We start from the raw sequence: 14,697 nt of genomic DNA on the forward strand, positions 1-14,697 counted from the left end.
TTATGTTCGAAAATGGTTGAGGTTTCATAGTTGAACATTATTGACTCATGGTTTTGCTTTGGGTGCATGAACATATTCACGTTTTTTCTTCATGGTGTGTTAGCATGGCTGCTGGTCGAGGGTCTCAGGGGGTGCCTTAGGGTCCCTAGGTTCATTTGTGGTGGCTGCGTTAAGGGCTGGAAGGGCTGCACGTGGGCTGGAACCAGAATGGTGCAAGGGGCCGCAGGGTTAGAGTTTTTGGGAAGAGGGGTTCGGCCCTGGGCTATGGAGCATGGCTGGGGATGAGCCATGGCAGGTTAGGACCGCCCAGACATGGGTTACGTCTGGGCGGTGGTGCTCCAGCCAGGGGCGGCCGGAGCCGGGCGGCAGCAGGCCATGAAGGCCTGCTGCTCGCGTAGCCGAGAGGGTAAGGGAGGGGGGATCGGGTTTTGGGCTGGGGCTGGGTTTGGGCTGGGTCCTGGGGGTTTGGGTCGGGTCTAGGTCATAGTGGGTCGGGTCAGTAGGGTCCGGGTCCGGGTCCGGTTTATGTGGGCCGGGCTCGGGTATTTTAATTTTTAATTAATTAAGAGTTTAATTGGTTTTTGGGCTTTAAAAATTAGTTAAAAAATTATTTGGGCCTCCAAATAATTTTATTTGGACCTTAAATAATTTATTTAAGTTAACCTAATAATTTTTATGGGCTTGGGAGCCCATGAGAATTATTGGGCCAGTCAGTGATTTTATTGGGCCAGTCTAAGAATTTTTATAAATGAATTAGTTAATGGGCCTAAATATTTTTATTTAAACCCAATAATATTTAAGTATTTTATTTTAGTAAAAAAATATAATTTTAAAATTTATTTATTTAATTATGGGCTTTAAATGAGTTAATGGACTTTAAGTCAGTTAAGGGGCTTAGTAAAGAGACCAGCAGTCTGGACCAACCCATGAAAAATAAATAAGTCCGGAATATATATTTAATTATTTTTATGCATGAAATCTATTTTAAGTATATTATGAAAAAAAATTAATTAAATATATATTACGGACATATTTTCAGTGCATGCATTCATGAAATTTCTTATGTATATAATTATGTAAATGATGAACAATAAAATATTTTGGTGGAAATTGAAGTATGTGTGACATAGGGGTGGTTTTCCACCATATGATTCGGTAGTTTTACTACCATAGGGGTGGTTATCCACCATATGATTCGGTAGTTTACTACCATAGGAGGTGATTTATCACCGCCATCGTACGTTGGTTTATGAGACTGATCAGTCGACACATGAGCGTCACACTTATGGATAGGACCATCTTCAGGTTTCAAAAGCATTGCTCCATTATGTTATATATGATAAAGAAATAATATGTTTATGATTATGGTTATGATTCAGTTTATGATTCAGCAGTTTTATTATGTGATGAAAATATTTCCATGCATGCTCATGTACATGTATATGTATTAGTAATTATGTGATGCATTATTTTTAACCTTGTTATAAAGGATTAGACATGTTGAGCCCCTAGGCTCTCTACGCTTATATGGTGCAGGTGAGACAGATGACTTTTATGTAGCTCCTACCGGTGGTGAGGACGTATGAGTTCACGGAGCAGTGGACCCCGTGACCGTCCCAGATTTTAGTTGATGTTAAAGAAACATTTATTTTATTATGCTGAGTTTTTAAACAAGTTCATCTTTTTATTATTTTAATTATGGGAATTTTGAATTATCAAACTTAGTATTTTTAATTCTTGCATAAGGATATTTTCAGCAATTAATTAAGTTATTTTTATGTAGTAAAATTATTTCTTTTATGTTTATACATATATGTATGGGCGTATATGTATAGTATTATTTATAGATTATTTTAAAAAAAAAATTCCGCATTTAAGTTTAAAGAGTTCTAGATGTTTCACCATGCTTATTGTTTGAGACATTTAGTGGATAATTTTGTGAAACAGGTAAATTCTAAATCACGTATCCTTGACCAATTGTACTGTAAAATTTTCATACTATTTTATTATTTTAAGCTGAATGTAAATTGTTTTTCTTCATTTTAGGTGTTGAGAAGTTATCCCAGACATAACAAAAAACATTGGTCTTCAGTATTCAAGAAAGCTGTGTATGCTCCGTCCTTCCAAGAATATGAACAACATATAAACAGTATATTCGAGTCAATGCCACTTGCTAGAGGGTTTATTCTAAATTTTGATCCACAGAGTTGTGCGAATGCGTTGTTTGTTGGTAACAGATGGGGTGTTATAAATAATAATATTGCCGAGTGTTGGAATAGTTGGGTTAGGCCAGCTCGTCATCTGCCTATTGTTGGTATGGTGGATCACATACACGTGCAGATAATGATCATGATGCACCGACGGCGTGAATCAACTTTATCCATGAATATGGAATTAAGTCCAAGAAAAGAAAAGTATGTTGCAAGCGTATATATCGAATCAAGAACATTAAGAGTGCATCATTCGTGTAATTGGAAGTTTGAGGTTTTTGATGGTGAAAAATCATTTGCTGTGGATTTAGCGGATAGAACTTGTTCATGTAGAGCTTGACAGATCAATATTCTTCCATGCAAGCACGCCTGCTCTGCCATTGAGTCGAAATCGCTGTAATTATATGATTTTTGTGACAGGTATTTCAAAATCGAGATGTATCGTGCGGCTTACAAAGGAATTATTAACCCAATCCCAACCTTTGACACGAGTGAGGCATGTGTTGATGAATCCAAAATAATCCAAGCTCCTTGTGTGCCTAGTCATCCCGGTCGTAGGAAGATGAAGAGGATACCGTCGCAAGTTAATACACGTGTGTAAACATGTGGTCGTTGTCATACGAGAAGACACAACAGACGCAGTTGCAAAGAATCTATATAGTAGCTGTAATTGCTTCAAAAATTTGTGTTTCCATTTTTTTGTTATTAGTAAAATTTTGTAATACACTTTTTTAAAAAATTAATCTACTTTGCGCTACACATATGCAGGAGAAAGTGATTATTGGAAGGGGGTTCGAGCATGGAATTGCCCTCGAGACGACATACACGTTCGAGCGGAAGCATTGCTGGATTGAACTTGGTTTGAGGCATTTGTGGAATCAACAGTTGTGATATTTGAACTTGATATGTGGTTGTAGTGTACTCTAGGAATTTTGTGTTGTCTTATGTTCTTCCGAAACCAACTTCTTTTGTGGTAAACAATTATGCCACACATTTGACTACTATGTAATGTTCGAATTTGAGAAATGATCTTTTCATGGATGTTTCAGTGAAATATGTTTCCCCAATTACGAACTAATCAAATTAGTCGTTCTTTTTAAATTTTCAAATGGAATGTACCAATTGCTATGTAGTTCGTACAACTTGTATTTAATTTGGAATAAAACTGAATAAATCTAGAACTTATTGTCTGATTATTACAATAAACAGAGCTAGAAGTAAAACTAGCACAAGAACAAAATACGTGCAACCAAAACAACAACATATTTCTACGATATGGTCGGGCCCGGCTGTTTTAGTAGACTGGTTGTCTAGAACATCAGAGGACGAATGCTCCTTCTTCTTGTAATTGAACTGTTCTGTTGAATCATGGATGGACGATGATGCAGATTGTTGATTCATTGAATATGTGCAGCTCTCTCTACCTTGCTTACTCGGGTATGGTTTGAAATTTGATGATTTTTTGAAGAGATTCACCGTGATAATCATCGTACCAAAAAAAAAACGATTTTTATGTTGCAGCTCACGAGGGCAAATATAATACAGCTCCCCTGGGCGGGTCGAACGTGGTCCCGCTCTTCGTAAAATCATTTCTCCGAAACCATATAAACATTGTGGTGCAATCTTCATTTCCATTGTGCTTGATCTTGAAGAATGAAATTTTATTTTGAAAAGCAAAACCCTAACCAAACGAGAAAGAAGAAGTGATGGATAAAGTGTACCGACAGAGCTTAATAATGAGGGGTAGGTGGGAGCAAAGTCTTTTTTTTATTATTTTTGTTTTATTGTGAGGATAAAAAGAGTAATTTCAATACACGTGACATGTCATCTTGTTCCATAAATCAAACAGATCATTTCGCATAATTTAAGGATTGTTCCATATATGTAACATTTTGAGCCGATACACCTTAGTCATCTTGGTGCATTTGCAAACGATAAATATCAAGTTCACAATGACATGTCAACTTGTGCCTTAAATCGAACAGATTATTCTGAATATGTCTCTGGTTATTTTGGACAATATACCCCTACTATATACATGGTCAATCTCTAAGGATTGAAAACTCCTCTCCACTTGTGTCATGCAGTGTAGTATATGATTTTGGTGCATATTAACATGGGCATGCCTTATTGTTCCTCAAATCGAAAAGATTATTCTTTATAAGGCTAAGATTATTCCTAATACATGAAATTTTGCTCCAAATGAACTTTCACTAGGAGTGTGTGATCCACATGGCCCACAATGTTTGTCCTAAAATTGGAACACATTGCTCTCGATTTAATAATATTTATCCCATCCATGCGTACTAGTTGTGCTCGATCCCTCACTGACTTGTTCTTAAAGATGTGTGAAATTATAGCAAATTTTAGTCCTTAAAGATGAGAAAACATCATATTAAATAAGTTATGAGTTAGGATTTTGGACAATATACCCTTACTATATACATTGGGTGTCAATGGACATCCCCAAATGGTGCTCTTATTGGTTCATGGTCAATATCTTTCTCCTACACCTTAAACAATGTAGAGAACAATACATTACTAGACAAACACTTGGAACAAATTGGTTCCTATCAATCTCTAAGGATTTAAAACTCCTCTCCACTTGTGTCATGCAGTGTAGTATATGATTTTGGTGCATGTTAACATGGACATGCCTTATTGTTCCTCAAATCGAAAAGATTATTCTTTATAAGGCTAAGATTATTCCTAATACATAAAATTTTGCTCCAAAGGCACTTTCACTAGGAGTGTGTGATCCACATGGCCCACAATATTTGTCCTACAATTGGAACACATTGTTCTCGATTTAATAATATTTATCTCATCCATGCGTACTAGTTGTGCTCGATCCCTCACTGACTTGTTCTTAAAGATGTGTGAAATTATAGCAAATGTTAGTCCTTAAAGACGAGAAAACATCATATTAAACAAGTTACGAGTTAGGATTTTAGACAATATACCCTTACTATATACATTGGGTGTCAATGGACATCCCCAAATAGTGCTCTCATTGGTTCATGGTCAATGTCTTTCTCCTACACCTTAGACAATGTAGAGCACAATACATTACTAGACAAACACTTGGAACAAATTGGTTCCTATCAATCTCTAAGGATTGAAAACTCCTCTCCACTTGTGTCATGCAGTGTAGTATATGATTTTGGTGCATGTTAACATGAGCATGCCTTATTGTTCCTCGAATCGAAAAGATTATTCTTTATAAGACTAAGATTGTTCCTAATACATGAAATTTTGCTCCAAAGGCACTCTCACTAGGAGTGTGTGATCCACATGGCCCACAATGTTTGTCCTACAATTGGAACACATTGTTCTCGATTTAATAATATTTATCCCATCCATGCGTGCTATTTGTGCTCGATCCCTCACTGACTTGTTCTTAAATATGTGTGAAATTATAGCAAATGTTAGTCCTTAAAGACGAGAAAACATCATATTAAACAAGTTATGAGTTAGGATTTTGGACAATATACCCTTACTATATACATTGGGTGTCAATGGACATCCCCAAATGGTGTTCTCATTGGTTCATGGTCAATGTCTTTCTCTTACACCTTAAACAATGTAGAGAACAATACATTACTAGACAAACACTTGGAAAAAATTGGTTCCTATCAATCTCTAACGATTGAAAACTCCTCTCCACTTGTGTCATGCAGTGTATTATATGATTTTGGTGCATGTTAACATGGGCATACCTTATTGTTCCTCAAATCAAAAATATTATTCTTTATAAGGCTAAGATTGTTCCTAATACATGAAATTTTGCTCCGAAGGCACTTTCACTAGGAGTGTGTGATCCACATGGCCCACAATATTTGTCCTACAATTGGAACACATTGTTCTTGATTTAATAATATTTATCACATCCATGCGTACTAGTTGTGCTCGATCCCTCACTGACTTGTTCTTAAAGATGTGTGAAATTATAGCAAATGTTAGTCCTTAAAGACGAGAAAACATCATATTAAACAAGTTATGAGTTAGGATTTTGGACAATATACCCTTACTATATACATTGGGTGTCAATGGACATCCCCAAATGGTGCTCTCATTGGTTCATGGTCAATTGGAACACATTGTTCTCGATTTAATAATATTTATCCTATCCATGCGTACTAGTTGTTCCAATGACATGTCATCTTGTGCCTTAAATCGAACAAATTATTCTGAATATGTCTTGGGTTGTTCCAAATATCTGACATTTAGACCCGATATCAATTTCACTAAGAGAGACTGATCTCGATGACCCAAATGATAGTCCTCAAATTTGGGACAAATTATGCTCGATTAAATCTAATGTGTCCTATTAACGAGTACTAGTAGTGCCCGAACTCACTAACCATATTTTATATGATTAGTGGTATTAAAGTACATGATTCTGAGTTATTTACCATTCGTTCTTAATTTTTCTAAATCTATGATACTTTTATCCTAAATTGAATTTTACAAAATATGAGTTTAATCCAACTTGTTTCATCCCAAATAGAGTTTTACAAAATAATTTAAACATACTTACGTATTGTATCTTCATAAACTATAAAAGCATAGAAAGATTATACATGTTAATCAAAGTTGTTTTTCAGCATTCCCCTTTCGTGACATAAAATACTTGCAGCTACTCTTGCACGGTAGGTGTCTATCTTCACAGTCTTTTGATATGTCCACATTTCATCTGAGTCACGGGCTAGACACTCTACCCACATACATGCATAAACACCACAGTCAAGTGTTTCGCCTTGATGACGCATACGCTCCCTCAACATATCAGAGTCGGGTATGATGAAATTTGAATGATATCGAACCCAACCAACCAAAAAACGTGCCTTCAAAGATAAATATTATCAAAATACATTTATACAATTCACATAACATGACACAACGAAGACTCACCAAAGTTCTACATGCCCCTAGGCTGAACGAATCGGGAAGTGAATTCCACATTTTGAATATCCCTTTTTTTGCGTGAAACACTAGCAGAAACCAATGCACTCTGCTATTGATTGGAAAAATGAGGTATTTGCATCTCTTAAACAAATCACCATTCATTTTCTGCAAAAATAACTTCGAGGCAGAAGAGAGTCGCGAAAAAAAGGAGCCGTAATCATTGTTTTGAACCTTCATTTTTTTTCCAAATTTTTTGAGGTGCTCAAACAATTCTTCCTGCAAACAAAAGAACAAGAAAATTGAAAAACTAACTCAAGTGTATAGTATATCAAACGTAAAACATTTAAATTTTACTAACCTGCACCAAAGTGTCCATGCAAAATATTTCATTTCCATTGTCCACACTGTATTTTTCCATCATGCGCATTTGAACATTTATAATCTCATGACTAACAAGCTTACCAAACAAGAAATCACAAAAAACGGACCCTGGTAAATGGACAATTTCGTCTTGCCAAACATCAACACTACAAGAAAATATGAATTATTTTGTATTAAAAAAGATCCCAAAAAAAAAATTAAAAAATACACGATCTTTCAGATAGAAAGTCATACGCTATGTCATCACTCGAAAGATATTCTGTCATAAAATTTTTCTCATCGTCAGTGGCTTCTTCATGTCCACAGAAATCTGTTCTACCTTGATATTCACCAGTCCAAGCCTTACTCAAGTCGTTATCAGGTAGCTTCTCAACATCAATTACTTTATTTGCCTACGCCAGAATACACAAAGATGGTAAAAAACAATAAAGATTTCCAAGAATTAAAATATAGGACTTTAATATCAAATAATCAAGGTTAAAGTAGGTTCCTATCAAAGTCACACCTTTTTTCTGCCCTTCCTCTTTGGCGTGGTACTGGGTGGAGTCACGAACATTGACGGTTTTCTTTTCTTTACCCGATCACCCCTCGTTCTGACATTATCGACAATAGAAGATTGGAAATTAATGACTTTCTCAACCTTCTCAGAATTATCGTCAGTCTCGTCCAGCCCAACACTTTTGTCTGAAGTATCCTCATCAATACGACTTTCAACCACATTGGTTGAAATATCACCCGCAAAAACATTATTCTCTTTAACCACTTTTGTTACAATATTATCCAACAACTTATCAATCTCATTCAGATCTTTACTACTACCGTCACATGATCCGTTAAGAGAATTCTCTCCATCGGCTTTGCTTTTTTTCCATTTCCATGTCACAACTTTCTTCATTTTTATCCCTCTCAAGCTCAGCACCAACAACACTTTTTTCATCCCCAAAGTCATCAACACCTATACTTTCTTTCATCTCAAATTTGACACAAGCCACATTCTTTCCCTTATCCAATCCATCAGCACATACATCTTCACCCTTCTTAAATTCACAAATATCTGGAATTTTGGTCTCAACCAATTTCTGAACAACCTCACCTTCTGCATTCACATTTTCAGATAAACCAACACTTTTGCTCGTAACCATTTGGTCATCATCTGCCCTTTTTTCCTTCAACGAGTAATCAACAGAATTATGGACAGGCACATCAAAAAATAAAAAAAATTACCACCTTGGTCATGTCTCAAAATCAACTCTTCTTCTTCAATTGTCTTATCGGCCCCATCAACACCGTCATCAGAACTCGGATCATTGTCAACTACAACATCCTTTCCTTTGTGATTTCGAGCAACTTTCTTCTCCAACACTACATTTTCTTTCACATCAAACAGCTTCCTCTTTGCTCCAACTCTTTCACGTTTCAACTGTGCACAAATGCATTTCAACATTTTTATCTCAGCCATTTGTTTCTTTACCGTTTTGTCGAGTTCACAATTATCTGGACTGCCTCCTTGTTCCTTCAAAACTGGCAGCACCAACTACAATAATAAACAAATTATAATACAGAATGATTTTTATTTCTAAAAATATCAAATAAAGGATGCTACTAGAATTACCTTGTTGTCCAATAACATTTCCTCCTCTGGAAAAGGGATATATTGACAAAATCTGATCCAAAAATAAATATATATATTAATGCTCCTACATTCAAAATAGGATAAGTAATATGAAAGATATCTTGGTTGAAGATATGGAATCGAAAACCGATTCAACTTTGACAGCATCCAAATGGATCTTGCTTTTTCCAAAACGAAACAAACGAGGAAAGATATGAACACCACGTGGTATACCTAATGATGACACTCTCTCGTAAAACCAAGCCTAAGCCAAAAATTATATATTTAAACAAATTCAAAAAATTAATAGCATAATAACTGATAGAACTTAATACTCACCATCAATCCAACTGTGCAACCATCCAAGTAAAGTTTGCTTCCTTGATTATCTAATTCTCGGTAAAGAAACCGAAACGCAGCATCTCCCCAAGCAAACTTAAAAAATGTGCTCAGATCATCCATATAAGGAAAAATAAAACCAGGAGTAATATAATTACCAATGGAGAATATTACACAATTGAATACAAACAAAATAAACATCCGAACAAAATCATCAATGTCAGCTTCAACATTACTACTCGCAAGTGAAACAAGCTTTTTTTTTTATAACAATCCTGTGAGTGTTGCTTATTTTTCCTCCGAAGTATCGAGACAGGAAGCTTGATTCAAGCTTGAGGTCCAGATCAACTTGTTGATCTCTCTGATGCAAACCAAGCACGATGGAGAAGTCTCTTGACGAGAAAGGAATGAAAATATCACCACCAATAATGAAAGAGCACGAAGGGCTATCAAATCTTTTAAAGAGATAGTCTACTCTGCCACTACTCACAGGAAGAACTGACATGTCTATCCATTTACCAACTGAAGTATCCTTTATCCTACTGAGTTGTTTGTTCCCTACAATCGGCTTCAACTCTTCCATGATTTTTTTACAATAAGCAGGGAAACATCGTGTAAATATTACCTTTCCACTATTCATCAACTCAACATCATCATTTATTTCCTCTTCATCGGCCATTTCTAATATTTAAAAATTTGTACAAAATATTATCATTATCAAATCAAATAATAAAATATGGAATGGTCAAGAACAACCCAATCATATTTGGGAACAATTTACAATATATTTCCAAAAACTGGTCATTTGTCGAATTAGCTATATAAAACTATCCAATATAAATTCACAACAACAAAACCGTCAAATTTCATAACAAAATGTCATTCATTGACAAAGATTGATGTTCTAAACCAAGATATACTTTAACAAACATCTTCAAGAACAAAACCCTAACAATTGGGGATAAAATATATATCATGAAGAACTGTAACAAATAAATACGAAATTCAGAATAATCATTTCAATTTTTCGACAAAAATATCAATCAAAACATAACAAATTATGCAAAAAATAAAAGTACCAACACATTTGACAACAATACCCTAAAAAATTGGGACAAAACGAAACTAGAAAAGATTTTAAAAATTAAATGAGACCAAAATTATTCATCAAAACGCTAAAATTGTGGGTTACTCGCGAAAAATAATACATTGTGGTCGATTTCAATAATAGAATATATGTTTAACGTGTTTCGGATTTCTTCTTCTTCTTCTTCATCTTATTCGGCGATTTTTTTTCCCTCACTTTACTAGTGCCTGAACCTGACTTCTCTTTCGAATGTTTGCCTCTCCTCGTCATCGGTGCCATCATCAAGACTAAGCAGATTGTCGCTAAAGATCAGTGCTTTCTGTCGTCGAAGAAGAATTGGTTGATGAAGGAGGGAAATAAACGTCTGACTCTGATAATATTAAGTATTTTAAAAATGAAGAAAGGGTATTGTGGGGTTATCAAAGAAATTGGGGGTAGTTTTGTCAATTGGTCACGAATAGGAACCTCAAACATATTGCAGGCATTTGTCAGGGAGTTAGAACACATAAATCTTACACAGGGACTGAGGAATCATTTGAGTTTGCTCATGGGGATTTATTGAGATTTTTCCCTTGAAATTTTGATGGTCTGTTTGGAAAATGGACGGGATCGATTGGGCCGCGGGTCAAAGCGAGACTGGACGGTCTGCCAGTTTTTTTTTTATATATAGTATTTTTAAAAAAATTTATATTGTAGTTATTATTTATGATACCTTATATGGTAGTCGATAAATTTTATATGATTTATATAGGATGGATAAGTTTTTAAATATTTATATGATTTTATTATTATTATATTATTTATAATGATTTATATATTATTAATAAATTTTTAAATATGAATATTATTATAATTGTTTGTATATGAAATTTTTTAATTTTTTAATTTTTTGCCAATTTTTTTTTATTATTTTTTTCAAAAAAATTAATTTTTTGATGGGTCAGCTAGTCAAAATCTCGAGCCGGCCCATGCTTGCCCCGTTGATGGTTAATCGAGAAAGTTATAGTTTACAAGTTATATTGTGTTGATCGAGAGTCATGTGAAGTAAATTCGAATCTCACAAGACAATATTATTAGCTTGAAATTGTCTACAATTTTCGTAGATCGAAAAAACAGTTATATGAATTTCTCGTCTCTGAAAAATGCGAAAAAGTTAACGAAAAGAACAGATAGAGAGAGATCAATTGGATGATAAAAGAGTGTTTGAATCTTAAGAATATATAACATTTCAAAATGAAAAAAAAAGTGTAAAATACGAAGAATAAAAAGTATTTTTATTATTAAGTAAAAACGGTTCCAAATGATAAATAATATGTTTTATTTCTATTTTTGTGATTATCTTATGTATTGAAGAAATATATAAACATTTTTTATGCAGAGAAATATAAATAAACATAAACAATATATTATTGATAGTTTTTAGGTGTGTTTATGGTTCAGTTAACTGTTTGAAGCGAACCGATAATTCGGTTTGATTTTTTTTTTTTTCAATTTTTCATATTTTTGGCTTCAAGTTGGATTTGATTTTATTTTTTTCGGTTAATCGAACCAAAACTTTTTTCATCACTTTTATTGTTTTATACAGTGTTTTCAAAACTGGACCGGACCGACCAGTTCTGTAACGCCCGAAATTATTTAATTTTAATTCGAAAATATTTAATTTGGAAATATTTAGAGTTTTGATTTAAATTCGAATATTCTTAAATTATTTAGGATTGAAATTGAATTAAATGTTTGACTGAGGACTGAATTGCAAATTTTGAAGACTTGAGGGGCCAAAATGCAAATAGTTGAAAATTTGTTGGACATTTGTTACTATGATATGAACTCACGACTCTCACGTGTATGCTACTATTTTCCATCAGAAATTTCAGAGGTAGAACCGAGAGTGCAAAGAAAGGAAATCCAAGTTTCTTCTTCATCTTCAAATGCCAATATTTTGAGTTCCGGTTATCCGATTTCGATTCCGAAAAGTGTTTTGGAATCCTCACAACAAGAGCTACGAAAGGATGTAAGTTTCTTTATGGTTTAGCTGGTTTGAAATTTTTGTTTGGGAAAATCAGAATATGAGCATGACTTTGTGTTCTTACGAGTATATATATCGTATATTTAAAGACGAATCGAAGAAATGATATGCATTTGTTATGATTTATTGAAGCAATTTCGAAATTCTTACCAACTGAACTTGATGGTTTTGAACGTGTATGTACTGGTTTTGATGAGTAGGTGAGGTTATGATTGTTAGTGTTGATAGCTTTGAGTTTCGGTTGCCGAATTTATACCGTTACGCCGCCGAAATTATAATTCGAGGCTGTTTTGATATCGTATGTTGGTCTGAGATATTGTTGAGTTTTAACTGATGTTTCCTTGGAAAATATGCTGTGATTTCAGTTCATAATCAGGGGACGTCAACTCGAGAATCTCGATTTCGAAACCGGGAGAAGAAAGAACAAGGTTGGTAGCCTTTTTGCCTTGAAGTTGGGCTGAAACTTGAGCAGAATTTTAACGCAAGGTGGTGTGGTTATTTGTACAGATTTGGACAGCTAGAAGACACCTTAAACATCACATTTGAAAGGTAAAAGTGGACTTTTACTTGAATGAGATTTAAACTCGAGATGGTTTGTATCGAGTTCCCTAAATCACATACGTATTTGATTAATTGATTTTATGTGTTCTATGTGAATTGCTGAATGAAGATAGGATGGTAATGAATGCTATATTGATGTTATGTCTTGCATTCATCTTGTGAGACATATCTTTTGATTTTGAAATGAACGGAATCGTTCGAGTAGACGTTTTGAGAAACTATATATGTATGGCCTGGGTGGTTGAGTTAGCCTAGCGTCTGACTTGCATATATAGTGGCTTCAAAGTCTAGGGAAGTAAGATAAGTAGCCCCACCTCGATCGGGAGAGTCGGTGGTTTAGTTACGATATCTTCTTCTCGGGATCCCAACCGATGAATTGAGAGATTATTGAGTTTAACCTGTTTTAAAGCATGCATTGTCTCTTATTTGATATCATGAGCTTGATGGTTATAATTTGAAATGCATGTTAGTTGCTTTTACTGGGAAATATGTTTCTCACCGGAGTTATCCGGCTGTTGTCGTGTTTGTATGTGTGCATGACAACAGGTGGTTCAGGAACAGGGCAAAGACGGGCTTGACGAATCAAGACTTGAGAGATTAGAGTGATGATCCGATATAAAAGTCAAGTTGTTGTCACTTTTATGTTAAGAACAAGAGTTGGAGTTGTTTAGTTTTGAGACTTGAACTTGTATCTAGAGTATATGATAATCTAGTTTGTATAACACTTTAACTTGATGTGTTACTCTAGTATTGATATGTTGAAGTTCTTGATATAGTCTTGCTTATGACTCCTCTACTTGTTTGATGATATTGTTTTTAGACTTAGAAAGGTTGTAAATGGACCTTGGATAGTCTTGACAGCAGCTGGGGGTGTGCAGATTTTTTCTGGCCGATTGGCTTGCGCACGGGCGAGCCCCCTGCTCGCGCGCGCGCAGGCCAACCCTTGGGGGCCGCTGCCCCATTGAGCTGCGCCAGCGCGAGGGACGAGCCCCGCGCGCGCAGTTCATCTTATAATTTTTTTTTTTAGCTTGATTTCTTTAGCTTTAATTCATGAGCATTGAGTTAATATTTTGACTTAGAGATTAAGAACCGGGTCGTCACAAGTTCGACCGAGAACCGGTCACTGATCCTGTCCGAAACACTCCTAATAACCGTTTTAACGATTGAATCTCTCAGAACCGGTCGAACCGGCCAAGAAACGGTTCAACCGGAATTTCGATTTTTTATAAAAAAAAATAGTTTTTTATTTTAAAATTTAATTTAATATTTTATTATATATATGATTAATTAAAATTTATACATCCTTAAAAATATTATTTTAGTATTATTAGAGTTTTTTTAATTAATTTATTTACTTTTAAAAATATATATAACTATAATTAATATTTTGAATATATTTATATCGTTATTTATTTTTCAAACTAGGATATATATTTTTTGTCTATTTATATAATCTTTTAGGTTTAAAATTTTAAAATATATTATTAATTATATTATATTATATAAATGGTTTTCCGGTCCGACCGTCTGGTAAAAATGATCCGACCGATTGAATCGTTTTTTTAAGATAGAC

At 34.6% G+C, this 14,697-nt stretch overlaps 1 long non-coding RNA gene across 1 annotated transcript; it reads left to right on the top strand.

Moving 5' to 3' along the window:
- The first annotated feature begins 12,408 nt into the window (after window positions 1–12,408).
- LOC140894767 (uncharacterized) lies at window positions 12,409–13,806 on the top strand. The gene is made up of 4 exons (XR_012153924.1): window positions 12,409–12,548; window positions 12,929–12,991; window positions 13,071–13,112; window positions 13,671–13,806. It is a non-coding gene; the product is annotated as an uncharacterized lncRNA (long non-coding RNA).
- Window positions 13,807–14,697: the final 891 nt, after the last annotated feature.

Source organism: Henckelia pumila, chromosome 4 (genome assembly GCF_033568475.1).
Source record: "Henckelia pumila isolate YLH828 chromosome 4, ASM3356847v2, whole genome shotgun sequence".
NCBI lineage: Eukaryota > Viridiplantae > Streptophyta > Magnoliopsida > Lamiales > Gesneriaceae > Henckelia > Henckelia pumila.